General features: G+C 41.3%; 1 protein-coding gene across 4 annotated transcripts in view; it reads left to right on the top strand.

The window, feature by feature from the left end:
• Positions 1-27,160, top strand: part of Slc4a4 (solute carrier family 4 member 4) — a 476,303-nt gene that overhangs the window by 137,721 nt on the left and 311,422 nt on the right. The window lies entirely within an intron of this gene.

Raw genomic sequence — 27,160 nt, 5'->3', positions numbered from 1 at the left:
TTGTTTAATCTCCATGTGTTCATGTGGTGATTAGGGCTTCTTCCGGTGTTGAGTGTAAGCTTTATTGTATTGTGGTCTGATAGAATGCTTGGAATTATTTCAATCTTTTTGTATTGAGGTTTGTTTTGTGCCCCAGTATATGGTCGATTTTGGAGAAGGGTCCATGGGGTGCTGAGTAGAAAGTATGTCCTTTGGTGCTTGGTAGATGTCTGTTAAGTCCATTTGATATATGGTGTTGCTTAATTCAGATGTCTCTCTGTTAATTCTCTGTCCAGTTGACCTATCTAATGGAGACAATGTGTTATTGAAGTAACCCTACTATTAAAGAGTTGGGATTAATCTGGGTCTTAAAGTCCTATAGTATTGTTTTTATGAAGTTGGGTACACTAGAGTTTGGTGAATATATGTTCATGATTTGTAATATCTTCTTGATTAATTGTTCCTTTGATCAGAATGAAGTTGCCTTCGTTATCTCTTCTAATTAGTTTTAGTTTAAGGTCTCTTTTGTCAGATATTAGAATTTCTATGTCTGCTTTTTTCTTAGTACCATTTACTTGGTATATTTTTTTCCCTTCCTTTACTGTAAGATATTGTCTGTCCTTGAAAGTGAGATGAGTTTCTTGCAGACAACAAAAAGTATGGGTTTTTTTTTCTTAATCCATTCACTTTGTCTGTGTCTTTTGACTCGGGAATTAAGACTGTTAATATTTAAAGTTATTAATGAAAGATGTGTATTGAATCCTGTCATTTTTATTTCTGTTCACATTCTTGATATAGCTGTACTTTTCCACTGTTATACCTTCATTGGATTTCTTTCCACAACCCCTTGGATATAGGCATTCCTTTATTCAGCTCTTTGTATTGCTTCCAGAACTCTCTGAAAGGCTGGTTTCATGGACATGAATTCCTTCAGCCTATTTATGTCATGGAAGATTTTTCTTTCCATTTTGACGATCCAGGCTCTTCTGGCTTTCATAGTTTGTATTGATAAGTCAGCTGTGATTCTGATGAACTTCCTTTGTATGTGATTTGTTGTTTTTCTTTTGCAGCTTTCAGTATTTTCTCTTCTGTACGTTTAGTGTTTTTACTATGATGTGCTGTGGAGAGTTTCTTTTCTTGTCCTGTCTGTTTGGTGTTTCATATGCTTTTTATATTTGTATGGGTATGTCTTTAATTTTGGGAAATTTTCTTGTATGATTCTGTTGAAGATCTGGTCCATGCCATTATCTTGGCATTCTTCTCCTTTTTCTATGCCTATGATTCATAAGTTTGGTCTTTTTATTTTGTCACAGAATTCCTGCATATTCCATTCTTGTGGTTTCTTAAATTTTTTATAATCTTTGCTTGAGTGATCTAGTTTGTCCTCTTTATCTTCCAGGTTTGATATTCTGTTTTCCATTTCTTTCATCCTATTGGTGAGGCTTTCTCCTGTCATTTCTCATTGGCTTACAGAGTGTTTCACTTCCTCCTTTATTTCAGCCTGAGTAGTCTCCAATATTTCTGGCTCTTTTCTGAATTCATTCAGAAGTTTATCCCTATCTTTCTTCAGTTCTTTGATTTCTTTGATTATGTGTTCTTTAAATTCACTGAATTCTTTTATCATGTTTATAATTGTTCTTTTGAGTCCTATGTCCTGCATTATCTCTAGGGGGTTCTCATTGTACTCCTCTAGAGGACTATTGGTATATGGTGGGGATATGTTATTTTGGTTTTTTTATGTTATTATTTTTTCTCTGTGATTTTGATGTGTGAATTTCTTTTGTAGTTTCTGATTCCTGTGTGAGACTCAAACCTTCAAGTTTAGGTCTGCTTCTTTTTGTAAACCTCATGTGCCTTTGTGTTTTACTTTTTGGGCATGAAAAGCTTTCGGTTCTTTGTTTTTATTTTTATATTGGAGTGGCCAGATTGCTCTTGTCTTCAGGAGTTCCCACAGAGGCCCAAGTCAGATGAGGATCAGATGCTCTCAGGCTTTCTCCTTAGGTCTGGATCCCTCCCGGAAAGATGTTGTCCTCAGGAATTTCAGGGTTGGACTGGCCTGGAAGCAGGGCCCAGGAAAGAGTCTGGTCTCGGGCAGCTGGTGGTTGTGCCATCCAGAGATACAAAGGGAGATGGGGGCTGGAAGAGGCCCCAATGGCTCCTGGGGACTGCAGGGAGGAACTGGGTTGGTCTGAATGCACAGGATCAGGAAGCAGAGAGGTTAGCCCTGGTGTCCAAGAAAGAGGCTGACGGGTTGTACAGCCCTTGGAAGCAGAGGTAGGTGAAGGCGAGACCAGGCCCAGAGGGCTCCTCTGACAGAGAAGGAACTGGGTTGGTCTGGATTCAAAAGTTCAGGAAGCAGTGGTGGTTCTCCCGGTGTCTGGGGTGCCAAGACAAGGAATGGGACAGTACCCAGGCTAGGAGGTGAGACAGGCGGGGGAGATGGGAGGTTGAATGAGGCTGAGGGAGTCAAGGCCCAGATTACGCAATGGCCTTACCCAGGAGAGAGGCCGATGGGTTGTGCAGGCCCAGGGAAGCAGAGGGAGGTGAGGGGGGAACCGGCCCAGAGGGCTCCTGGGAACAGCGAGAAGGAACTGGGTTGGTCTGGATGCAAAGGATCAGGAAACAGTGGTGGTTCTCTCAGTGTCTGGGGTGCCAAGAACAGGAATGGGACAGGACCCAGGCTAGGAGTCGAGACAGGTGGGGGAGATGGGAGGATGAATGAGGCTGGGGACCTCAAGGTTGGGAGGGCATGCTGGACTTACCCAGGAGAGAGGCGGGTGGGTTGTGCAGGCCCAGGGAAGAAGATGGAAGTGAGGGCCGGGTCAGGCCCTGAGGGCTCCTGGGGACCACGAGAAGGAACTGGATTCATCTGGATTTAAGGGATCAGGAAGCAGTGGTGGGTCCAGGCCTAGAGGTGAGCCCCAGTATCCAGGAAAGAGCTTTCCTCCTTTTTTTTCCTTTTTTGAGACAGGGTCTTTGGGTAGCCTCACTAGCCTAGAACTCACTGTGTAGACTTAGCCAGCATTCATCTCACAGAGATCCACATGCCTCTGCTGGGGTTAAAGGCTTGTGCCATCACACCTGGCTCATTTTTACTCTCTTTGACACCTGAATTGAAGAAGCTTTTGGACCACTTCTGTCCTTTGAGAAATTAAAACAAAAAAAGGTATTATTACAATATCCAGATATATTGCTGGCTAGTTACATCTCTAAAGTTAGAAAAATTATTAGAAATTGTGATATTTCAGTTTATCACACTGAATTAAATGGATGCATTATAGTGTGTGGAAAAAACTGGTTTTTCTGTATTGCTAAAATCTCATAATTTCATTTAGTGATTTGTCAGTTGTGGGTTTTTTCCTATTGTGGCCTTTTTTTGTGTTCTTATCATTTTGACTCTCTTTGTGACAGGTGCTAATGTAGATTAGGCTGTTCTTAAACTTGAGACCCTCCTGTCTCATCCTTTGGGATTATATGTGTGCTACTCTACCCAGTGTTGGAACCTTCTATTTTAAATCAACTTGCTGTTTAGGACTGTGTAGAAAGCAAATTAACTTAGTTAACTTAGTTGGAATGCCTGAGTCACTTTCCAAGTCCATTTGTACTGGAGGATAACTCTCCAGATGACCTCTACTTGAACTTAAGGAATCTGAAAGCCTTTATCAAAGGTTTGACATAGTATTTCATTTTTTCCCCTTTCATTTTCAGGCTTGCAGTTGGCTCATAACTGCTTAGAATATTTGGTTTGAGAAGCAATTTCAGTTATACCAGATCCTTCTGATCTTTGGAATGGTGCCATATTCTTTATGTAGTTCTAGAACCTCTTGGAAAGTAAATGTTGGATTTATTCTACACAGCCAGATTGAGTATGGTGTAGGCATTTAATCTGCAACACTCAATATAATACACAAATCAAAAGGACTCTTCTTATTCTATTTATATTATGAAGCATAATATGCTTTAATTTTTGAATTTAATAGTGGCATTTTAATTCAATAGTTAGCTATTGTTTAGAGTCCTCCGTGACCATGGTGGGAAAAAGAGGTGTGTGTGGCTTATGCCCACTCTACTCTCTGAACAGAGCATGATATGAGTTAGAGGGTGAGTCTCACAGATGCCCAGGCAGTTCTCACTCTCTTTTTTCCTTTTTCTTTCACACAGATAATAAAGATTTACCATGGACTCTTGATACCACTAAGTGCTGTGTTGTATGTTTTAATTATTTTCATTTTAGTTTGCTTTCTTTAGTCTATTACAAACATTTCAGCCCGTAAGTACTTTCTGCAGTTATATATTATACATAATACTCTCTTCCCTAAGTATTGTGGGAAGCCACAGTAGATTTAGATTTGAAAGATAGCTGACTATTCTTTTGTGGTTAGTGATTTGAAATGAAAATGTTTTTAGTAATGGCAAAAATGTATGAATGCCTGGAAATGGGGAAAATAAATTTTTGTTCTTAGATCTATTATTATTTTTACAGCTTTTAGGAGATTCTAGTGTTTTATTTATTTTAAAGTTTTATGATTGTATATTAATCATATAAAATAATGGACTTTGTTGTGCCATTTCCCTACATGCATATAGCAGACTTTGGCCTTGCTCACTACTGCCCTCTCCCATTCTCCTCCCCTTTCTGTTTCCTTTTCCCTAACGGTCCCCTTCTACTCTTTTTTTTTTTTTTTTTTTTTTTTTCCTCTAAATTTTACATGTGAGAGAAAATATGTGACACTTGTCTTTTTGAGTCTGGATATGTCACTTAACATGATCTCCAGTTTCACTTTTTGCTATGACTATTATTATTTTTTTATGTTTCATGGAAGAGTGCTAGTGCTTTCTGTAGTCTATACTCAGTTTCTCAAGACATTTGACCATGAAAATCTCAGAGGATTGAACATTTACACTGTTTCTTTTCCCTTTTGGAATTCTGTGACCTTATTTCTTTATTTCTGTCTGTGGCTTACCTTAGCCACCTGTCTTCCAAAGCCTGCTTTGCCAGTGATACTTTTGCACATTTCAGATGTTCTTTGTAATGTCTTGTGGTGCTCACCTGGTTGCTCACTGAGGTCACCATTGAACACTTATCTGAGCCCAAGCCCAAGCATGGCTGGCATTCCAGGGAAGACACTAATGGCTGCCTTTGGACAAGCAGATGCTGTGGATTTGGAACTTGTAATCATTCTAAACAGTGAACAAGGTTATGGTTAGCATGGTTACTCTTTTGGGCTGCTGTGTAGCCATTATCTGGTTTAAGGAGACACTGGCATTTACACTCATTGTCCTAAGAAAAATGGCTTCAACCTACTCAGTAAATTGCTAGAGCCCAAGTGACAGCTTCTAGACACATTGATGAAGTTGTGTTCTTGTAAGGTAGTTTAGTTTGTGGCCAATGTGTACTGTATTTGTTAGAACAAGTAACCCTTGGTTGCAGTTTGGGAAACTTCTTCCACGGGTTCTTTCTCACAAGAGGCAATCTTGTACTTGCTTCTCCATCTCTCCTCCTACTCCCACCCTTACCCCAAGTAAAAGTCCAGGAAGTTGACCCAACTAAGAAGGCTTTCTTCTTGTCACTGTGAGTGCTGTGTATGTGGAAAAGGTCAAAAGAACTATCTCTGTTAAGCCTTGAAAATGCCTAATTCTTTCTCTGTATTTTGAAGCCATGTAACACCATCTAATTTTGTGTTTCCTCAGTAGCCTCAGATCTCAATAATGATATGGTTACATCGTATTCATTTTTTATGTTACCAGCTTCTGGCATGGAATTGGAGCTTAATCAAAATTGTCCAAGTAAGCTGAGCTGGAGTAAGAAAGAAAAAGAGTAACAGAGAAACAGTGTTTGATATTCAGAGTTCCAAAGAATTGTCTGAAGTGTTTCAACAGACTTCAAATTGAAATTGGACAAAAACTCACATTCAAAATATTTAAAAAATATTATTTGGGAGGCAGAAGCAGGCAGATCTCACTCAGTGAGTTCAAGGCCAGCCTGGTCTACATAGTGAGTTCCAGGACAGCTGGGGCTATAGGGAGACCCTGTCTCAAAAAGACCAAAAAAAACAATTATTTGGACTGGAGAGATGGCTCAGTGGTTAAGAGCTCTGGCTGCTAGGTTCCATGTCCAGCTCCCACATGACAGTTTGCAACCATTAACAACTCCAGTTCCAGGAGATCTGATGCCCTCTTCTGGCCTCCATGGACATTACATGCTATGGTGCACTTACATGCATTCAGGCAAAATTCTCATATACATAAAATGAAAATAAAAATTTAAAATTCAAAAATATTTATCTTGGAAACTAGTCATTTGTATGTCCATGTGGTTTTTGTTGCTTTCAAATAATATCTGTATGCCAGTGTGACTTCAGTATGTACTTTTTACCACAAGATAGCTTCACAAATCAGTTTTGTATGTCTGTCTGTCTGTCTCTCTCCCCCCTCCCTCCCTCCCTCCCTCTCTGTTTGTTTGTTTGTGACCACAAGATAGCTTCACAAATCAGTTTTGTATGTCTGTCTGTCTGTCTCTCCCCCCTCCCTCCCTCTCTGTTTGTATGTATGTATGTATGTATGTATGTATGTATGTATGTGCATATGAAGGCCAGAAGATAACCTCTGATTGGTTCCTTAGGCAACATCCATCTGTTTTTGAGACAGGGTTTCTCACTGCTTGGAACTGGTCAAGTGGACTTGGCTGTCTGGCCAGTGATCCCCAGGGGTCTGCCTGTCTCCATCTCCCCAGTGCTGGGATTACAAGCATGTGCCTTCACATCCAGCTTTTGTTATGTAGGTTCTGAGATAGAGCTCAGGTCCTTGCGCTTATAAAGGCAAGCACTTTGCCCACTGATTTGTATCACCAGCCCCATTTTATATTTTTACAATGATTTTCCTTCCTTTCCTTTGCTTACACTTACAAATTTTAGGCTTGGCTGGAAATTTTATAAAGATTTATCATTCACTTGCTTTTAACTGCAGAATGACACAGTGATTCTTTTATGATTCTATATGATGACAAATCTAGATGTGGTCATTGCCATGCTTTACTTAAGACACAGAACCTCTGTCCCCTATGAGACTGCAGACTGTACAGAATCGGAACACCTTAATGGTAGATGATAGATTAGGCCATTCTGGAGGTCCTTTAGCCGGGAGATATAACTATATTCCGAGTCTGTAATAAAAAAATGCTCACAATAAATGACTGTCTACATTGTTCAGAAGGTACCAGTGTTCAGGAACCTAACGATGTTGCATTCTTAAATCTATCTTCAATGCACACAAGCATGAACTTTGAAGAGTTGGAGCCCTACCTTTGTCAGCCTGACAGATTTTCACACGTGCTTGCTTCTACAAAGGTGAAGCACTTGGTGATTTAATGTTTTGGGTTCTACAAATTGGGAATAAATTTATCTGATGAGCTTGTTTGATGTGAAGAACTTGAAATGCCTTGTGGATCTTACCAGAATCACATAGCTTTGTCAGTTGTAGTTGAGGGCACAGATACAAAGAAACCCAGAGCACTGTTTGTGTCATCTGTGTTAGGGTTTATAAGGTTTACAAATAAACTCATGAATGTGATGACTGGAGTACTGCGTCCTCAAGGAAGTCAGCCAACTGTCCCGCTGTCTCACTGTTTATAGAGACAACTTAGATGCTGTCTAAGAAAATCTGACCTTACAACCTTTGCTTGCACAAGTGTGTCTGCCCTTACAGATTCAGTCTAGATTTCTGCCTTTTAATCTGCAGTACAAACTCAGGTCTAGTTTCAAATTTTCTAACTTTTGAAATTTTGAGGTCCCTATCTCTATTATTTATATTTTTTTGCTTTGAATTCCTTGGTTTTTCCCTAATAGCCTATGTTCTGAGCTTAGGTTTCTCACTTGATTAGATGCAGGGTTAGTTTTGCTGTAGTAGAATCCTCAGGACCAGGACTGCATTTAGGCAGAATTGTCTGAGAGAGCAGCAAGAATGAGGCTGGGAAGAAGATGGGGGCTGACCTTGCTTGGGGGGGAGGGTGAGTACCACTGCTCACCCGCCACTACAGGAAGTCAGAAGGACCAGAATTAGAGCCATAAGAAGAACTGCATTTTGATTGGAGGACCATGGACTGTGAAGGCCCGAGGCAGAGGCAGACACTAGATGAGCAAGCTGGTGAACAGCTTCTGAACAGCAGTGATGTTGCTTGTGTCATCATGCATTGGTGGTGGGCATGCATGTATGTGTGTACATATCTCTCTCTCTGGTCTGTCTCTGTTTCTGTCTCTCTGTCTCTCTCTCTGTCTTTCAGGGATGTCAGCCAAGCACAGTGGTAACCTCAAGGCTCAAACTCTCCTCATGCTGAAAGGTATATAAAAACTAGAGAGTTTTAAGAGTTGTGTACTTCCCAAGTCTTTCTTTTTTAAATTGAATTTTTCAAATTTCATATAATATATTTTGATCATATTTAGGCCCTCTACATACTCCCTGAAACTTAGCAGATTCACAAGGCCCCTTTCCCCCTAAGTTTATATAAGCAATGAAATTGTTAAGGAGAGGAGACTTTCCAACTTGTCAGGTTACCTACAAGTCATGCAGAAAGCTCCAGGATTTCAGCTTTCATGAGTCAGCACCAAGTCTGGGCTAGATCTTTTGGTGTTGTAGCTTCCTTTGAGTCGTCCATGTTCCTTCAAAGAACCCCTCACTCATTGACTTCTGAGGAAGGGAGGGAGGGAGAGATTGACCAACTCTTGGAGATCAATTGCAAACATTTGTATTTTGTTTTCATTTTACATAATTTTATCTTTTGTTGAGACACAGTCTCATTATGTATACTATGCTGGCCTCAAAGTCACGGTTTTCATGGCTCAGCCTCTAGAATGCTTGGATTACAGCTGTGGACCACCATTTCTGGTAGTGTATTTTCATTATTAGTTGTAATTATGTATTTTGGCTCATAAAGTATTGCCATGATGAGTGTAGCTCTTAATATGGAGAACCAATAAAGTTGGCTCATGTTTTTGGGAATGGGTCCACAAGAGAGCTCTGTTTCCAAGCTGGGAGAGGCGAAGGTAGTGCCTTATCTTGCTACCACATAGGCCCACATTACTTAGTTTTCATTGCATACCAGTTTCTCTTTATTTTGTTTGGTTGTAAAAATTACCAATTTTTTTTCTTTTTTTCTTTTTGAGACAGGGCTTTGCCATGTAGAATGTCCTGGAACTCACAATGAAGCCCGAGCTATCCTTGAACTCTGTGGCAGTCTTCCTCTTACCATCCTGAGTGCTGGAATTACAAGCATGTGCTAACTTTATACAGTTGTTTCTGTGGCTATCGTGATTGTGCGCCTTTCTGTGTGTTGGTAAATATGCTAAAAAGGTGAAAAAGCAAGAAAGAAATCTTGTATGGACTGAATGTTTGTGAACTCCCATTCATGTGTTGAAGAGCCCATTCTCAGTGCTGAGATATTTGGAGGTGGGGTCTGTGGGAGATAATTGGGTCATGAAGGTAAACCCCTAATGAGTGGGATTAGTGCTCTTTTCTTATAAGAGATATGAGAGAGATGCTCTGTGCTTTGCTCTGTGAGGACACAAAGAGAATAGTCATCTGCAAGCCAGAAAGAAGGTCCTTACCAGCACCCACACTGCTCAGTGCCTCATCTTGGATTTCTTAGCCTCCATAAGGATGAGAAATGAGTGTATGTGGGATCTGTGCTAACAGTATGAGTTGCTGATCTCCACACCCTTTTCTGTTGCCCATTCAGGCTCTTACTTATCGTTGTGACTGATTTCTTGGCACTTAAGCTTCAGTAATTTTCCTCCATGTTACTGCTAGGTATTTGGTATATTGGGTTTTGGTGACTGTACAGTGTAGAGAACTGAACTTTGTTGTGGCTCTACCTTTGGCCTCAGTTGATTCTGTGCTGAGAGGTGTAAAAGTGTCCCCAGCTGTGGCCTCCTTATTTGGTTTACATAGCCATGTATACAACACTTCAGAAAGTATGTCATCCTCAGCCTGGGATGACGCTGACCAACAGCTGTTAGCAAATGATGGTCTTGTGGGGAGGCAGGAGATTGATGGAGAAAAGTTGATTTGGAAGCTTCAGGTATGTTGTGGATTGTCTGGGCTGTTAGTATTTTCTGATCAAGAAAGTTGGTGAAATGATAGATTCATTTGCTAATGTTTTTAAGTCTTTCATATCTTACGATGATTAGGAAAGAATAATAATTGTAAGGCACACTGGATAAAGTCTAAATGGAGGTCAGCTTCTGGGGCTCTGGCTGTGCCTGGCCCTGCCTGTAAGAATGTAAAAGTGAAGGGATGGGCACCCCAGGCACCTGTAACTTATTCCCAGAACTGACTCTGAATCATCAGTATCCATAGCTGACATGGTGGCAGCGTTATCCCGTATAACAGATTCTGTGCTGGGAACTTGCCTTCTGATTTTGCTTCTGTGTGATTTCCTAATGTGCTTAGTACTTAGGACCTTTTGCCTGACTTGTCTGACCTCTATCTAACCTGCACTCAATGTGACATCCATTTTCTTACTAGCTGCTAAACATGTTGAGAAAACAAATAGATGATGTGGAACTGTGAGTATCTTCAGAGTAGCACCTACACTATCACCATGATGTCACAGAAGTTTGGAAGTCCTCTCTCTCATTGATTGTACCAGGTACATCACAGATGGGCTTATTATTATTATTTTTTTCTGAGTTCATCAGTCCACTTCTGACTGCTTTTTGGTTTGTTAAGAACTTTGTATTCTGGTCCTGCCCAAGGTACAGATGGTGATGCTTTCAAAATACTTCATTGTCATAATGGCACCCATTTAAACTAATCAGCCTTACTCTCAAGTTTACCAGTTTCAGCTCCATGGATCTGGTGCCTGAGAAGGTGATACTTGATCACTTCTTCTCTGGGTCTGATCTTCCAGAGAGGCCTCATCTCCCAGTCATCACAGCAGCATCGAATAAGCCCTGGCCAGGTCCTTGCACATCTAGTACAAGAGCTCGTGAGTTTTAGAGTATGATCTGAGTGTGAGATTCTGTCTTTCCTCTCAGGCCCTGTAACCTCTGACCATTTATATCTGGTTTTGGGATTGTGTTTCTTCCTATGTGAAGTGGAGATCAAAATACTACAGGGTTGTGGGTCATTGTGAGAATTCTAAGTGAACCACCCAAAAGGACCAGCTAACTGAGGCCCAGTCTGCACACACACTTATTGTTATGGACAGTTCTGTTGCCTTGTTCAGAGTCTGTTTCTTTTTTTACCACACAAGATAAAAATATTACTCTTCTTCCCAACTTTTCACTGCTGTTTTAGGCGATTGTTAGTTTTGGGGAATTAGTTATTGCCAAAGATGAGTTAGCAAAGACCCTGGATATACCCCTCTTATGTTCATTCATCTGAAATTTATCTTTATTTTTTCTTCTGTTCTGATTATAAATAATTGGCATGTGGGGTCATTTTCAAGTTTTGTTTGTAGACATAAACATTATACAAACAGTATGTGTTTCCCAGGGTGGCCACTTTTCAAAAATACCTTGTTGGCTTATGGCCAGTCCTCAGCCACGCTCCCAGTCAGTCCTCTGAGTATTATCAGTGTGCCGAGAAATTCGACCTCTGCTGTATTGAGGTATGTGCTCCACGGATGCTTTTCTCCCTTGATGCCCCACTAGGACATAACATTTGGAATCAGAGGCTGCTTTTGTCCATTACTCCTGGCTGCCACCCTGAGATGAATGCTTGGAGATGGCATTGGAAGAGCTTTCTGGTTATTTCTTTGATTTTGTGCTAAGGAGGCAGTATGGCATAAGAGCCTTGGAGCCCAACACGGCAGGTTTCAGTTCTCTCACTGCCACTTTAGCAATGTGACCTTTATGAACTTGTCTGTCTGGGACAAGTGAAGGGTTTTGCTGCATGAAAGTTTGACCTCTGTGTGTTCTGCCAGCTCTATGCCAAGTACCCACCATTCAGTCTACTTCTGTATATTGTCTTATGGTTTCTCCACTACCAAAAGGTATAGATTGTACTGAACTCATTTTTAAGATGAGAAAGTTAAGATCAGAGAGTTAATAAGTTATGTTATATTCATTTCACAAAAATTCTTTACTCTTTTCAAAGGAAATTATGTCGGTGGGACAAAGTTGTAGAAACCCAAATTAGATCAATTCCTTCAAATTTGCCAAGACATTAAGCTTTCTTTTTAAAGCAACTTGATCCTTATGGAGGCTGAATAATAGGACATTTCTAGTAATGAATGAGATGTCAATCCTCACGACAGGACAGTGCAAGTCAATAGTATAATGAAGCAATAATTGATTTGGCTACCAGCAGGGTGGCATTTATATAGCTTTGTGAATAGGTGTATTATATACTTGTCTTTCAAAGACCATTCTAAACAGAAAAAATTCTGTGAGTGTTAAGGGAAATGGGCAGATCATTTCTATTTGATATAAGGGTCATCAGATGTACCTACCTGGGGTTTTGGGGAACTGTAAGGGCAGATAAGAAGACTGAGCAGACAATGTTCTCCATTGAGACTCTAGACCCTTTCTCCTTGTCAGCTTGTTCCCAGGTGGTGAGTTGGGAGAACTGTGAAAGCTCAAACAAATGGAGACTGGAGGAAAACTAATCTTAACTACTGCTAAGGGCAAGGGGCGTTTTCCTCTGTTATTAACACGAAGAAACAGTTTTTCCATTGTCATTTCTTAGTGTTTGTGAAATGGATTCAAGTTGGTTATAGTTCACAAGCAAGTCCCAATGCTCCAGAAAGGCCATGTCACAACACTGAACAGATCTTTAAGACCCAAGTGAGATTTTAGTTTGTTCTGTAGCTGGCTGTGTTTATCTAGATGATTGACTTTTGAGATAGAAAGAAAAGCGAGTGCAAAAAGTTGGCCTTATACAGTGTGTGTATGTAAGTTGTTTATGGAGTAGATTTTCCTGAGTGGATTATGGTTAATTTTGTTTTGGAGTATTTATTAGAGGCAATACTGCTGTTTATTCTGTAGTTCCAGTTATTTGATAACTGTTCTGACAAAATGCGTGCTGCTCCCAACTTATTTTTGGAATGCCATCACAAGTACTTATTAATTGGTTGCTAAAAGCTCAAAATATATTACTACATAGAAATAATGTTAAAGTGGTGCTTGAGGCTCTAGTTCCACCAAACCCACACAGGTCTATTTTATGTGCAGTGTACCCCAAACAATAGTATTAGCTCTATGCTTTTATTAGTAAATTTGACATCATTAGGGGCTCATCACTTAGTAGCTGAGTGACTCTAACAACTTGTTTACATTCTTAAGTTTCAGTTTTTAATCTGGCTTCATGGATTGGTAGTGAGGTTTAAATAATTCATATAAACCACTAGTACATTGGCTTTATTATTACTATAATTTGCCCACATTTCAGTAAACAATTTCATGAGTTGACCTTGGAGCCTAACCAACAATTGTAATAATATTCTTCTAGGGAAGATAAGTTTCCTGTGCTTGACAAGAAGGGAATGTGGTGTCACTGAGAGCATCCTTTTCCTTTGTGTGAGGCCATTGTGGGCTTGTGCAGAAAATCCTGACTTTCATAGGCTCAGCTTTTATACAAGCCATGCTTTGGTGCAGAAGTACCCTGACTGGCTGCCTTTCCTATTCTGCTTTGTACTTGTGTGTCAATTGATTCAGGGTGGCTTTGCACACAGGCCTGGCATGTGACTCAGTCTAGTGAGCATTACCAGGTTCATTTGTGCCTCAGTGTTTGGAACTGCAAATATTTAATGCTCTGTTGCATTTTGCCATGTAATTTTATTTAAAAATTTATTTTGTGTGTGTGTCTGTGTGTGCATGTCTGCATATGTGTGCATGCATTGACATACTATGAAGTATGTGGAGGTCAGAGGACAACTCTCAGGAGTCACTTCTCTCCACCTTTGCATGGATTCTGGGGATCCAAGTCATGTAGTCAGGGAGATGCAGCACCTCTACCCACTGAACCATCTTGCTGGCCCTGCGGTGTGATCTTGTACAAGCCAGGGGTAAAATGTGGGTGCTCATTGCTTAGTAGTATAGGTCTTGTAAGCTTCATTTTCTCTTTTTTCCTTTTTTGGTCTTTTTGAGACAGGGTCTCCCTGTAGACCCAGCTGTCCTGAGCTATCCCGCAACTCACTTTGTAGACCTGGCTGGCCTTGAACTCACAGAGATCCGCCTGCCTCTGCCTCCCAAGTTCTGGGATTAAAGGCATGCACCACCATGCCCGGCCCTCTTTTCTCCTTTTTAAAGAATTATGTTCAAGCTGGGTGTGGTGATGCTCCCCTTAAGTCCCAGCACTGGAGCCGGAGAGGAAGGCAGGTCTGTGTTAGATCAAGTCCAACCTAGTTTACATAGCAAGTTCCAGGTCAGTTCGGCCTACAGGGAGACCCTGTCTCAAAAAAGTTCCCCTCCCCAATTATGTTTAAATTGTGTTTTAAAAATTTTTTGTTACATTTATTTATTTTTTTAAAAATGTGCATATGTGTGGATGTGCATGTGCCATGGCATTTGTGTTGAGGTCCAAGGACAGCTTGTGGGATTCGATCCTCTCTTTCCACCCATCTGGGCTCCAGGGATCAAACTCAGGTCATGAGTCTTGGCAGCAAGCACATTCACCCACTGAACCATCTGGCCAGCTCCTTCGTTTTGTTTTGCATCAGCTGGAAAGTATTAGGCATGCCAAAGCCAATCCAATATTCATGGGATGAGAGACTGGGTACGAGGGAAAAGGCCACACTGAAGATGCATTTCAAGATCCTTCTTTTATTATGTCTAAAATTAGGACTGTCAGTGTAGATTTTATAGTCTTTAATTCTTTGGGAACAGATCCATCTTTGTAATATGTAAGTGTATTTGTTACGATTTGTCGTGCATGTTCTCTGAGATGAATTAACCATAAAAAAGAGGGAGGCTTAATTCTAAAATTTTCGAAAACAGGGCTGGAGTGATGACTTAGTGGTTAAGTGCTCATCAGGCAAATGTAGGCACTGGAGTTCAGATCCCAGAACCCACATGAATGCAGGGTGGGCTTTTGGAAGGCAGAGACTGGACCCCCAGAGGAAGCTGTCTAGCAAGATGAGTCATATCAGTGAGCTTTGGGTTTCATTGAGGACCTATCTGTCTTGTTGAATAAGGTGGAAGAGCAGTGGAGGGTGATTCCCAATATCAACCATGGGCCTTTCTGTGAACATGCACTTGTGTGCACACACATCCACACATGCATGCGCCAACACATACAAACATGAACACACACACACGCGCGCACACACACACACACAAATGGGAAAAATTAAACATTTTATTTTGGAAAATTTCAGACTTGAATGCAGGAGGAGAGAATAGGATCGCATCCCTGCCCCTGCCTGCATCCCTGCCCCTGCCCAGCAGCCTCTATAGTCCACCCCTCGTCTTTAGCATCCTGCCAATCTAGCTTCTCACTCCCCTTCTCCCATTCCTCTTTGTTTCTTGGAGTATTTTAAAGCAAACCCTAGTTTGCAGCATTTCACCAATTAATACTTTAGTATGCATTTCTAAGGAATGAGAACATTTAAAACAGGCATGATCATGTGTGCCTGTAACCCCAGCCTTGGGGAGGGGAGACAGGAGGATTTTGGGAGCTCATTGGCTAGCCAGACTAGCCAAAACAGGAAGCCTCAGGTTCAGGGAGAGATCCTGCCTCCAATCAGTCAATCAATCAATCAATCAATCAATCAATCAGTCAGTCTATCAATCTATCAATATCTATCTATCTATCTATCTATCATCTATCAATCAATCAATCAATCAATCAATCAATCAATCAATCAGTCAGTCAGTCTATCAATCTATCAATATCTATCTATCTATCTATCTATCTATCATCTATCAATCATCTATCCATCCGTCTGTCTATGGTGGAGAGTGGTAGAGGAAGATAACTAAAGTCCTCCTCTGGCCTCCTTTTGTGTGTTCATGGGTATGTGTACCAGCACACACATGTGCACATACACTACACACATACACATACACCGCACCATCACCCAAAAAGAAGGATGTAAAAAATTACTCCAATGTTGCTCTCATACCTAATAACATTACCAGCAGTTCCTTACTAACATCTAATACCTAGTTAACATCCACACGTTCCTGATTGTTTCCAACTTTTCTTAAGCAGTTGATTTGTGCAAATTAGGATCTCAACCCACACATTGCATTGGTGGCTCTGTCTCTAGCAGAGTTGGAGAGCGTTTTCTGGCAGGAGCCTTCTATGGTGTGATTCACTTCTCATACAAACATCCACCTGAACCAAACAAATCTTTATTCCATTCTTATGCCAGGGAGGCCAGGTGAGGGAATTGCTCCCCCAAATGTAACAGATATATTGGTGGAATCTGTAATTTCCACATGTCCTCTGCTTTCTTAAAATTATCCAGAAAACTCATTATTGAAACAGCTTGAAAAGTACTGTTTTTATTTAAGGTATTGATTTAAAAAATAGGAGGCAAAATCAGCAGATCAATTCTGTGGTTTTCCCATGACATCTCTGTTAATCATTGGCATTGGCATAAAATATACAGGAGCCTGTAAATTGGGGAAATATCACTGCTGTTGAACCCTCCAGTGGCCTTCTGCTTCTTCAAAGTAATTGCCAAAGTTCCTTATCCTTGCCAGAAGTTTTTGTTTGTTGTCTTGATGATTGCTGTTCTGACTAGAGTGAGATAGAATGTCAGTATAGTTTTGATTTGGATTTCCTACATGGCTAAGGATACGGAAATTTTTTTTCATGTATTTATTTGTCATTTGTAGTTCTTCATTTGAAAAGTATCTGTTCAATTCATTTGTTTATTTATTGATTAGGTGTTCAACTTTTGAGCTCTTTATGCTAAATATGAATTCTTTGTGGAATGAAGAGCTAGCAAAGATTTTCTCCCATCTTGTAGGCTACCTTGCTATCATGTTGTTTCTTTTTGCTGTGAAGAAGCTTCTTAGCCATTAAAAAAATTTTTTTTTTGAAACAGGGTCTCACTCTGTAGCCCAGGCTGACCTTGAGTTAAAAGGCAGGATCCAGCCTCAGCAATCCTAGTGCTGGGGCTGGCACCCGGCCCACTGTATTTATTTAATTTCTCTGGGCTTCAGTTTTCTCTGTATAAGTGGGTGGTGGGACTAGGTTTCTGAATTTTCTTTTTAGCTCCAGAACTAGACCCTTGGAATTCTTTTGATACAGTCTGCCCTGTCCGAGCTTGACCTTGGGGTCTACCTGCCCCTCTACACATATTCCCCAATGGGGGTCCTTGTTACAGGCATTGTCCAAGCATCTCTGGTCTTGTCAAATGAATGCTTGTGTGTGTGCATGTGTGTGTGTGTGTGTGTGTGTGTGTGTGTGTGTGGTGCAGATTTGACAACAATCCCATTTGTCAGTTCTTGCTTTTATTTTCTGAGATACTTCTATGAAAATCAGTAAGTTTTCCTAAAAAATTAGAACATAATATGATATGCCATACTACTTCTGGGTATTTACCCCAAAGAATCAAAGTTGATTTACTGTAGTGACACCTGTACATCTATATTTATTGCTGAACTCTTCACAATGTCTATCAGCAGATGAATAGATAAAGAAAACATGACATATACACAGTGGAATTTTATTCAGCCATAAAGAAGAACAGAATTGTTAGTTACTGGAAAATGGATGAAACTGGAGATCATCATATTAAGTGAAACAAGCCAGTCTCAAAGCAAGTTTCACTTATTTCTCCACATATGTAGAATTGAATGGCGAAAAGGGGACATGAAAGCAGAAGAGGGACTATTAGGGACGTGGAGGGGGAAAGGGAGAGAGAGAAGGGATAAGAAAAAGTCCTAGAAGGAGTGAATATGATCAAAGTACATTATATGCATGTATAGAAATGTTGCGTCAAACTTTGTACAATTAACATATGCTAAAGAGTATAAAAATACAATGGGCATGTGAAAAATAAAATGAGTTGTCATAAGGATTGAATTAGATAATCACTGTAAAGTGTTTATCACAGGACCTGTCAAGTAGTAAGTATATAAATATGACTTAATTAATGAGTAATGACAATGTCCCTAGTATCAGTTCTTATATCATTATTGGTATTAAAATCCTTTAGCTAGAACCACCAGCCCTTTCCTACTAATACACCAGTCAGACAAACTATGACAGTGTCCAGTTGAAATAGTCCACATGTGATGCTTGCACACTGCCTGGTACATACTACAAGTTTAAGCAGACCCTAGCAGCCTCATCACTACCAGCTCAGTGGTGGTTCAGGATGGAAGATGTGAACACTATGGCTACCATACTGGAGAGAGGGGTGAAGGGAGGCACTTTTTCTGATGTCAGCTCTGTGTCATAGGTGACCAGGGTAGAGGCTGTAGCACATTAGGTACCTTGTGGCTGACTCCTGTGTCCTGAAACAAACTGCTTTTGAGTCCTTATCTACCTCACAGCCTGCATCTAATACAAAATTGCCGTAAAAACCACAATCAATGTATATAGACTCATAGACTAATACAAATGTGAATATGACTTATTTGTAGGATTTACTTATCTGTGCTATTTGTGGGCTTAACTACTATAAATAATTTATTACTGACCAAGCTGAAATTTCAAGAGCTTAAGGTTCACATTGACATTTCAAATTCCAATTCCCTTTGCAAGCAGCGGTTATTGAGCTCCTTTGTAGGTTTATTTACAAGCATTTTAAAATTGTTATTTCTTAGTTGCAGGTCTGAGAAGCAGGATTGAACTTCCTGATAACTTCTTATGTGGCTTCTGGGTATTTGACATACCAGGTAGAGGAAACAGCACATGTTAAACAAAGCCAGGGAAATGTGTGCTGTGGGGATGGCAGGAGCAGAGCTGGGAAGCTTCTGGCAAGCCCCCTCTTCCATGTTGAGCAGCTTCTGTGTAATGAAGAACCACTGAATGATGGTTAAGGGGAGATGGATGCCAGATTATTTTATAAATGAGTGGGAGTGAGCTGGGAGCCAGTGGGACCAACTGGAAACCAGTGGTGAGAGCAGATGAGAAGCTGGCCATCCACCCTCACTTGAAATCCCAGCACCTTGGAGCTCCCTTGATGGGTGGATGACTTGCAGGGTGGGTTTGCGGCTGGAGCTGTTTGTTTACCCTTTATTGCCCTTTGGGGTATCCTCTCTGTCCCTTGGCTTTATTTTCTTTTCTCGGCGTGGTCTGCTGCTGGAGAACTGCTGGTGTTCAGGAGGGAGGGACTGCGGAGGGACATGTCCACTGCTGTCCTTGGCCCTGGTTTCTCCTATGGAGCAGTGCCAACCATGGATTTGCCTGACTATCTTAACACCTTTCTGTTTTCACACCAAATGCCTTGAAGAGGGACAAATGAAAGTTAAGAGTCTGGAAGGGAGCTTCTGTTTCCTGTCTCTGACAGAAAAAAATCTGAGAAGTACATGGTACTTGATTTCTGACCCAGGAATGAGCCTGTCCTTTTTTGCAGTGGATCTCAGCTCAGAGGCAACACAGAATTGTAGAAGATCCATGAAGCCCATTAAAACGTAAATATTGTGCATCCATGGGTGTAAACTGAGTCAGGGGAATGTTTTCAGAGTCATATCAGCAGTTCATCTGTTAGCACACCATGTCCTTCCAAGAAGTGTCTCCCTTTGAGCTCCTGCGCCCTTCTTCACCCCAGAGTCATCTTCACCCTCCTGCCAGTTCTTTTTTGCCTTTTGTTGCATTGCCTGCTCTAGCCTTCCAGAGCTCAGACACCAACCTGAGCACAGAGCTTGTGAGGCTTTTCCCCAACACAGAGAAGATGCGAGGGGAGAGTTTGAGCTCATAGGTGGGTGGGAAGGCAGTCCATCCCAGCCCTCTCCAGCTCAAACACCCACTAATTTTCTCATGGGATGGAATTCTGGCCTTTTGGCCTGTAGGCTTATTCATATTTTACTGCCTGTTCCAGGCCCTACAAAGTTAAGATGTAGATGCAATTAATATTGAATTTATTTGCTTACTTCAGGAACTTACTTAATACTCTAAACCAACTTGTGAAATGTTTCAGGCTCATTTGAAAAAGATGCTGAAGTGAGGTTAATTCACCTTCCCAAGGACACATTACTAAAGGGATTTTACTCAGTTTTCCCTAATTCTGTCTATATGTTGATGGACCAGGTTTCTATACTGGACCACCAAGTAAAATAGTATTTCTAGTAGAAATAAAAAAATAATTTACAGAAGCAGGAGAGATGACTCAGTGGCTAAGAGCACTGGCTGCTCTTGCAGAGGACCCAGGTTTACTTCTTAGCACCCATGTGGTGGCCAACAACTATCTGTAACTCCAGTTCCAGGAGATCTGATGCCCTCTTCTGACCTCTGCAAGCATTGCATGCATATGGTACACCTACATACATGCAGGCAAACTATATATAAAATAAATTTAAAATGAATACTTTTTTAATTGAAATTTTGAGATAGTTGTAGATTTGAACGTATATTTTAGAAACAATAGAGCAGTTACTTATGGGGAAAACCTACTTTGCCCGTTTTAGTCCATTCGAACTAACATTTTCTAAACTGGAGCATAACCTGTGTTACCACTTGTGCAGTTCACAGAGCTGTTCACATCTCCTCAATTTTGACTTGTGTTCTCTACTTTGTTTACATTCTATACCATTGTCTCACAGGTGGATTCATATTTCTACCTCCAGGATGATAAGAAACTGAGCAAAATCAGCACCACAGCCACACCCTGCATTGCCCTCTTATTGCCACAAACACCCCCCCCATCTCTAACCCCTCAAAGCTACTAATCTGTTCTTCATTTTTAAAATGTGTCATTTCAAATAATGGTGCATGAGTGACTTATACAATATATCCATGTTGGGGCTGACAATCTCAGCCTCATTCCCTAGAGATGCATTGTCTGATCATGTATATCAATAGCTCACTTGTCTTTATTGCTAAATCATATTCCATGGTATGGATGGGCTGTAGCTTTTTTAACCTTTCACCAGAAAGGCATCTGGACTAATTCAAGTTTTTGGCTATTATAAGTAAAGACTCTGTGAGCATTCATGTATAGCTTTTTATGTGAACATAAGTTTCTGATTCTCTGAGATAAGTGACTTAAGAGTCCAAATGAACTTTTTTATTTTATTTTATTTTTTGATCTTTTTGAGACAGGGTTTCCCTGTAGCCCCAGCTGGCCTGAAACTCACCATATAGACCAGGCTGGCCTTGAACTAGGAGATTCACCTGCTTTTGCCTGGAATGAAAGGCATGTGCCACCACACCCAGCATTTCAAATCACGTGGTATGATCTTGCTCTGAGTTGCATTTTTATTTTTTATTTGGCCTCCAGTCCAATTTCAGGTGGGACCACTTTACTCTAGGCCTGTGTCCAAGTTGATTAGGGGGCTTCTGAGCTCGGGGAGGGGGGTTTGCATTGTTCTGTGGCCCACTGATCTCTGGGAGGTTCGGATGCCATCACTCACACTTGTCAGTTTTACTGTATTGGTCTCTCTCTTTTCCTAGCGTGTATGTCCAGAGCTCAAGTTATGTGCACAGTTAAGCCAATGACTCTGTTGTTCTCCTTCACTTCCTGTGGGGATGAAGGGCCCTCCTGGGACCTCTGTGAACTTTTGTAGGGAATGGTTACAACTTTCCCTCTTCCTCCCCCCTGCAGTTTGCTGTAATGAACACATGTTGCCAAAAGATGGCAGTATACTTTGCAGGGCTGAGATGTCTTCTATGTTGCCTCTGACTTGGGCAGTTATGTGTCATTCTGTATGTGCATGTTGGAAATGTGGACAACAGATTTTACAGAGAAATGAAAGCACCAATAAAATGCTGTGGGGTTTAAAAGCTCAAAAGAAAGCATCATGTTTGATAAGGGCTTATGATGAAAGAGATTCTGCACCTCTTAGAAGTGATGTGGATAAGAAAGAGCTCAGGAGTGAGTACGTGAGTGGAAATTATAGATGTGAGACAGACTGTCGCTGCATTTTGTGTTGCACCGGAACAGAAGTCTGTGAAATGCGGCTTCCTACCTCTCAACTGATCCAAGACCAGCCGAAGTATAGGACTAGCCTAATTTTGAGGTTTGAGATTTGAAACGAATATCTTTTAATCCATAACTAAAAACCTCCTCCCGACAACACTTTATACATAGATTTTTATAATAGCAATGGCTAATAGAAAAAGTTCACTTCTCAGTATTTTTCTACTTCTTGTCTGTGTCAATGCATGAGGGCATGTGCATATGGAACTGTTTAACATTTCCTGTGCTCTGCTCAGAAAAGTTTTTGTAAAATGAGAGGTGGTAGGGTTCTTTGGGTGTTATAAACAGACCAAGCTTAAAGTGGAATAATGCAATATAAGGTTAGCTCATAAATGGTAGGCTGTGAGCACACATTGAGCCAGGGATGTCAAACTCTGGTTCGGACATGCTGACAGCTGGAGTGGTGCTTCATGGTGCCATCCCTGCTGCATTTCTGGAAGCATCAGAAATTCCCTACGAGTCTTCTCTATGTATAGCCTTGGTCAGGCTGTGAAGGAGATGGGCTGGCCCTGGACTGTGGCTATGAGCCCCAGAGTGGCCCCTCTACACACTGGACAGCATGCTGAGGTTGAAAGGTCTGTTCTGCACAGTAGTTGCCATGGTCTGACAACACAGCATAGCTGCCACCCAGGGGTGACAAGGACATAGGCAGCAACCTTTTTGCTAGTATATCTTTTGGCAAAAGCCCTGGGCTAAGAGAGAACTGCACTGTGTAAAGTTCTAACTCTGAAACCAGATGCTGTTACCATAGAGATAAGTGAGCTGCTACCGTGGGAGGCACAACAGGGAAGGATGGTAGAGGGAGGCAGGAGGGCAAGTGAGGCGAATCTAAAGGCTAGCATAACCATAGACCTTCAACCTTTAACAGCACTGTGACCAGCAGGCTGGTGTTCTTGAAACTTGTGTGCTGGCAGTCTGCCACTGCTGACTGGCTGAGTGGCAGCTGCTTTCACTGTGAGGACTAGCTGGTGAGCACGTTGGCAGTTGGCGCAGGCTCTGGGGGTGGGATCTCAAAGGGGTGGAATGTGGATGGGTGCTCTGGTCCCAGTGGCTGACAGTTTTGCACAAATGTTTTTCGTGCCGGACTTAAGTCACCCTCACAAGCCTGCTCAGTGATTAGGACCGGCTGGTGGAAGCCGGTTCATTTGGCAGCTGATTTGACATGTGCTACAGTTAAATTATTTTGCTGTCCCAGAATAAAGGAGAATAAGAAAAACCCCAGTGTGGGTGTAGACTTGTGTAGAAGGGGTATAACTTCTGTCACAGGCCTACTGAAGGAAGGCAGCATTGACCCAAAGTGGACTTTACACCAATTGGTGTGACTTTCATCCCTATGATGCTGGTGAGAAGCTTCCAAATCTCTTCTGAACTTTGCCTCATGCTGGGTGATGTGAGCAACCCTGAAGTGGTGTGGAAGTATGCTTCTTCCTGCATTTTCAGCAAATGCAGGGTATATATAAAGGACATACTAACGATAGATTTGAGACTTGATTAGAGACTAGGTGAATTAATTTCTTCCTGCTGATTTATAGAGAGAAAATGGTTAGGTTAGTCACTTCACATGATATCTCTATCTTACTAATAATAGCCAGCAACTGCTGAAAAGGACTCAGGCCTGAACAACTGATATTTGTCATGTAAGATGGAAAAAAGGAAGGTGGCATGTCCCTGTGGTCTGTGAAGAAGGCCAAGTGCACCAGGCTGACCTTGCTTTTGAGGAAGAGAAAGGGCTGTTGTGGATACAGGCCACCATGGTGGGCAGGTCTCATATTTTCACTTTGCCTCTCACATCCTTTTTCTGCAGAGAACAAACCTGTTTTCAGGCACTCTGCATGGTCCATCAGAAAGAGCTAAGTTCCAATGACTTGGAGGGAATGCAGAAATGCATCAAAGAGCCAAGGAATGCACAGTCATGACCTCATTCTCTGGATAGAGCGTGGTGCTGATGTTTTAGTGAGGCTGGGTGATGGTCTCAGCCTGGCCAAAGGGCTTGAGCATTGACTTTTCTCCCTTCCCCTCCAATTGTCTTCGGTTTTCCTTTTTTTTTTTTTTTTTTCCTTTTGCTTGTTTGCTTGTTACAGGCAATTGTGGGAAAGGCTTAGCTCTCAAAACTAAATATTTTCTTTAGAAAATATATTAAGAAGCAACAAAAGATTTTAGGACCAGCTTGATTGATGATAGAGTGCAAAAATGACATTCTACACTATTGTGTTGGATTCAGTAGGCTGGTTGAACTGGCAAGGGTCAGTTCTGAGAAGAAACGTGAGATCAACTATTCTGTTTTCCAAAGGGAGAGGGTAGAATTAGCGTACGTGCAGTAGCACAGAGCTCTGGGATTTTTGTTGTGCTTCTGAGGTCTTTTAAGAGAATGTCCTCATTAAGCTGTCATCCTTATCTCTGTATACACATGCTGGGTAATGATGGATCCTTGCACTTTGGACTACTTCTCCTCTCCCCAACTCCTAGGGGGAGTCCTTGAGAAGGTGGCTATGAATGTGCATCTCTGGTACCTTGAAGTGTGCATAGTAGATACTCAGTAAATATTTCTTCTCATTCTTGGAAGAAGGACGGAAAGGCCCTTCCTGTTTCTCTCCCTGACACTGAGTATGGCACATCAAGTGCTTCTGTTCTGAACTGCTATGTCTTCCATGTTACCAAACCAACTTTTAATTCCTCATCTCCATCTTTCTCGGCATCTCAGGAGCAACTCTCGCCTCTTTCTCTGATTTCCTTGATGTCACTTTTCCTGGGTTATATATCTTGCCACACTGGCTGACTTGTGAATGTTGTGTTCTCAGCAGGTGGTGTTGGGTCTCCTCCCCTGTGCCTACTTTTTCTGCTTGGATGAACTTAGGCTTGTAGTAGGCTCAGCACAAGACTGATACACGGACTTTCCCACATTTTATCCCCAGCCTTGAGCCCCTAGCTCCAAACTCAGGCCGTGCCTGTGTCAGCAACTTTTTTTACACAGGATGTTCATCCTCATCAAAGTGTCTAAATCAAACTCTTCATCCCTCTCCAACAGCCTGTTTCTGGCATAGTCTCCCTCGGTTCTTGAGATAGCTTCCTAGTTTCTTTTGTCCCCTAACTATCCATTTTTCACACCACAGGTACAATAACCCTTTGGAATGATAAAACAATTTATACCACTCTCCATCTTAAAGTTCTTCAGTGCCTTCCAGAGCCCACAGTTCTGACTCCTCCTCATGGCCTACACGACCAACCCAGTTGCCTCCAGTATTGTCTCTACAGTTGCCCCTCTGTTGCTGTCTAGCTATCTGACCTCACCTCAGTTCCTGGAACATGCTAAACTTGTTCCTACCTCAGGGCCTTTGCACTTGTTCTTCCCTTTGCTTGGAATACTCTTGTTCCACATTTTTACCTGGCTGTTTCTTTCCTCTTAAGTTTTCACTTAAGTCAGTGTCACTTTCATAGAAGCCTCAACAGAAAAAGCCTACACCAGCAGCTGGTGTCTTTTTACTTTCTGCAAAGCCCTTAATGCTCTCCAAGATGATCTTCTTTCTTGGTCTATTATTAATTTTTCAGAAACTTTTTGTCTTATTCAGAGATGTATTCCCCTCCCTCTGAAAAGTGAAAGAAATATAGCAAGTGATAAATATTTGCCAAACCTCCGAATGTGCTGTATCACCGAATCTTCATGGGAACCTACGGCTCAAAGGGATTGGTAAATGACTTAACTTCCTAAACCTTTAAGGCATTTTCTTTCCTACTATAATCCTCCTGATTGACCCATATCTTGTTTTATGTATTCAGTTTGGATGTGGAGAAGAAAAAAATCCTAACATCAGGATGATCCATTCTGTATGAGGCCCCTATCTATGAAAGAACTCTTGCCAGTGTCTAGAGATATTTCTTAATGATTTTGTTCACCAGTGATTGGTGAGGGTAAAAAAAGGGGAGAAGGAAGCTTAATCATTTAAAATTTTATTATTATTGTTTGTGTATGATGTGTGTGTGTGGGTACTTACATGTCATGGCACGTGTGGAGGTCAGAAAGCTCTGTGGAGTTGGTTCTCTCCTTCTACCTTATGGGTACTGGGGATCAAATTTGGGTAGTCAGGACAGTTGGTGGCAAGTGCTTTTATCTGCTGAGCCATCCTACTGGCCCAAGACACATTTACTAAACAAAGTAATGTGTGCTAGGTTCTGTGCTGAAATAAAATATAATAAATATTTTATTTATTATTTTTATTTTATGTGTATGCATGTATTGCCTGCATGTAGGTAAGTGCACCCGTGTCATGCAATGTGTGCGGAAGATAGAAGAGGCTGTCGGATCCCCTGGGACTGGAGTTATGGACAGTTGTTAGCTGCCATGTGGGTACTGGGATTTGAACCTGGTCTTCTGCAAGAACAGTCAGTGTTCTTAACTGCTGAGCCATCTCTACAGCCCCCTGTGCTGAGTACTTTTAAGTTCGGTACCTAATTTGGATTTTAAAACATCAATTCAAGACTGGTATTATTGCATTGAGTCAATCATACAAGGAAAAAAAATCCCGAGGCCCAAAAAAGTTAAGTACTTTATTCCAGGTGGCATAGCTGCTAAGTGGTAGAACTAGATTTTTGTTTTATAAAACTCAGGACTATCTAACATCAAATTTCTGACCTTTTATGAGAAGGTGGTTACTTTATTGAGGTGGCAGTGTTCCTAAACTCGAGGAAAAAGCTGCGAATGAATGCAGTGCACCTCTAGCTAGATGATAGCTTCAGCACCAGAATAAGTTATACAAACAATATGGAAAACAGAGTAAGCCATAGCCAACACGTGAGCACATAATTGGATGGATAGAATACAGAGTGAACATTTGGTTCTGTGGCAAGGCTCATAGATGCTATGACATAGAGCAGCTGTCCCCAGAAAAAGTTCTTTGTTCCTAGCCCGGTACTACACACGCAGCATTTGAGCAGTCCAGGGTTTCTTTCTGCTTTCACTATAAATAGAATTCATGGAATTCTGTGTATCAAAGTTAAATGCAGTGAAAAGGAGCCAAAGACTGTGGAAACAAACCTTCACTCATTCTATAAACGAGAAACATGTTTGGCACTCAGAGACTGCAAAAACGCTGTCATTCCTTGGATAGATTCTGAGGTCTTATTTAGCATATGAAATTGCAGAGTAGATTC

This window comes from Nannospalax galili, unplaced genomic scaffold, assembly GCF_000622305.1.
Source record: "Nannospalax galili isolate Female #2095 unplaced genomic scaffold, S.galili_v1.0 scaffold50, whole genome shotgun sequence".
Classification (NCBI taxonomy): domain Eukaryota; kingdom Metazoa; phylum Chordata; class Mammalia; order Rodentia; family Spalacidae; genus Nannospalax; species Nannospalax galili.
Note: the sequence above shows the minus strand (reverse complement) of the source record. Positions and strands in the feature narration are given on the sequence as shown.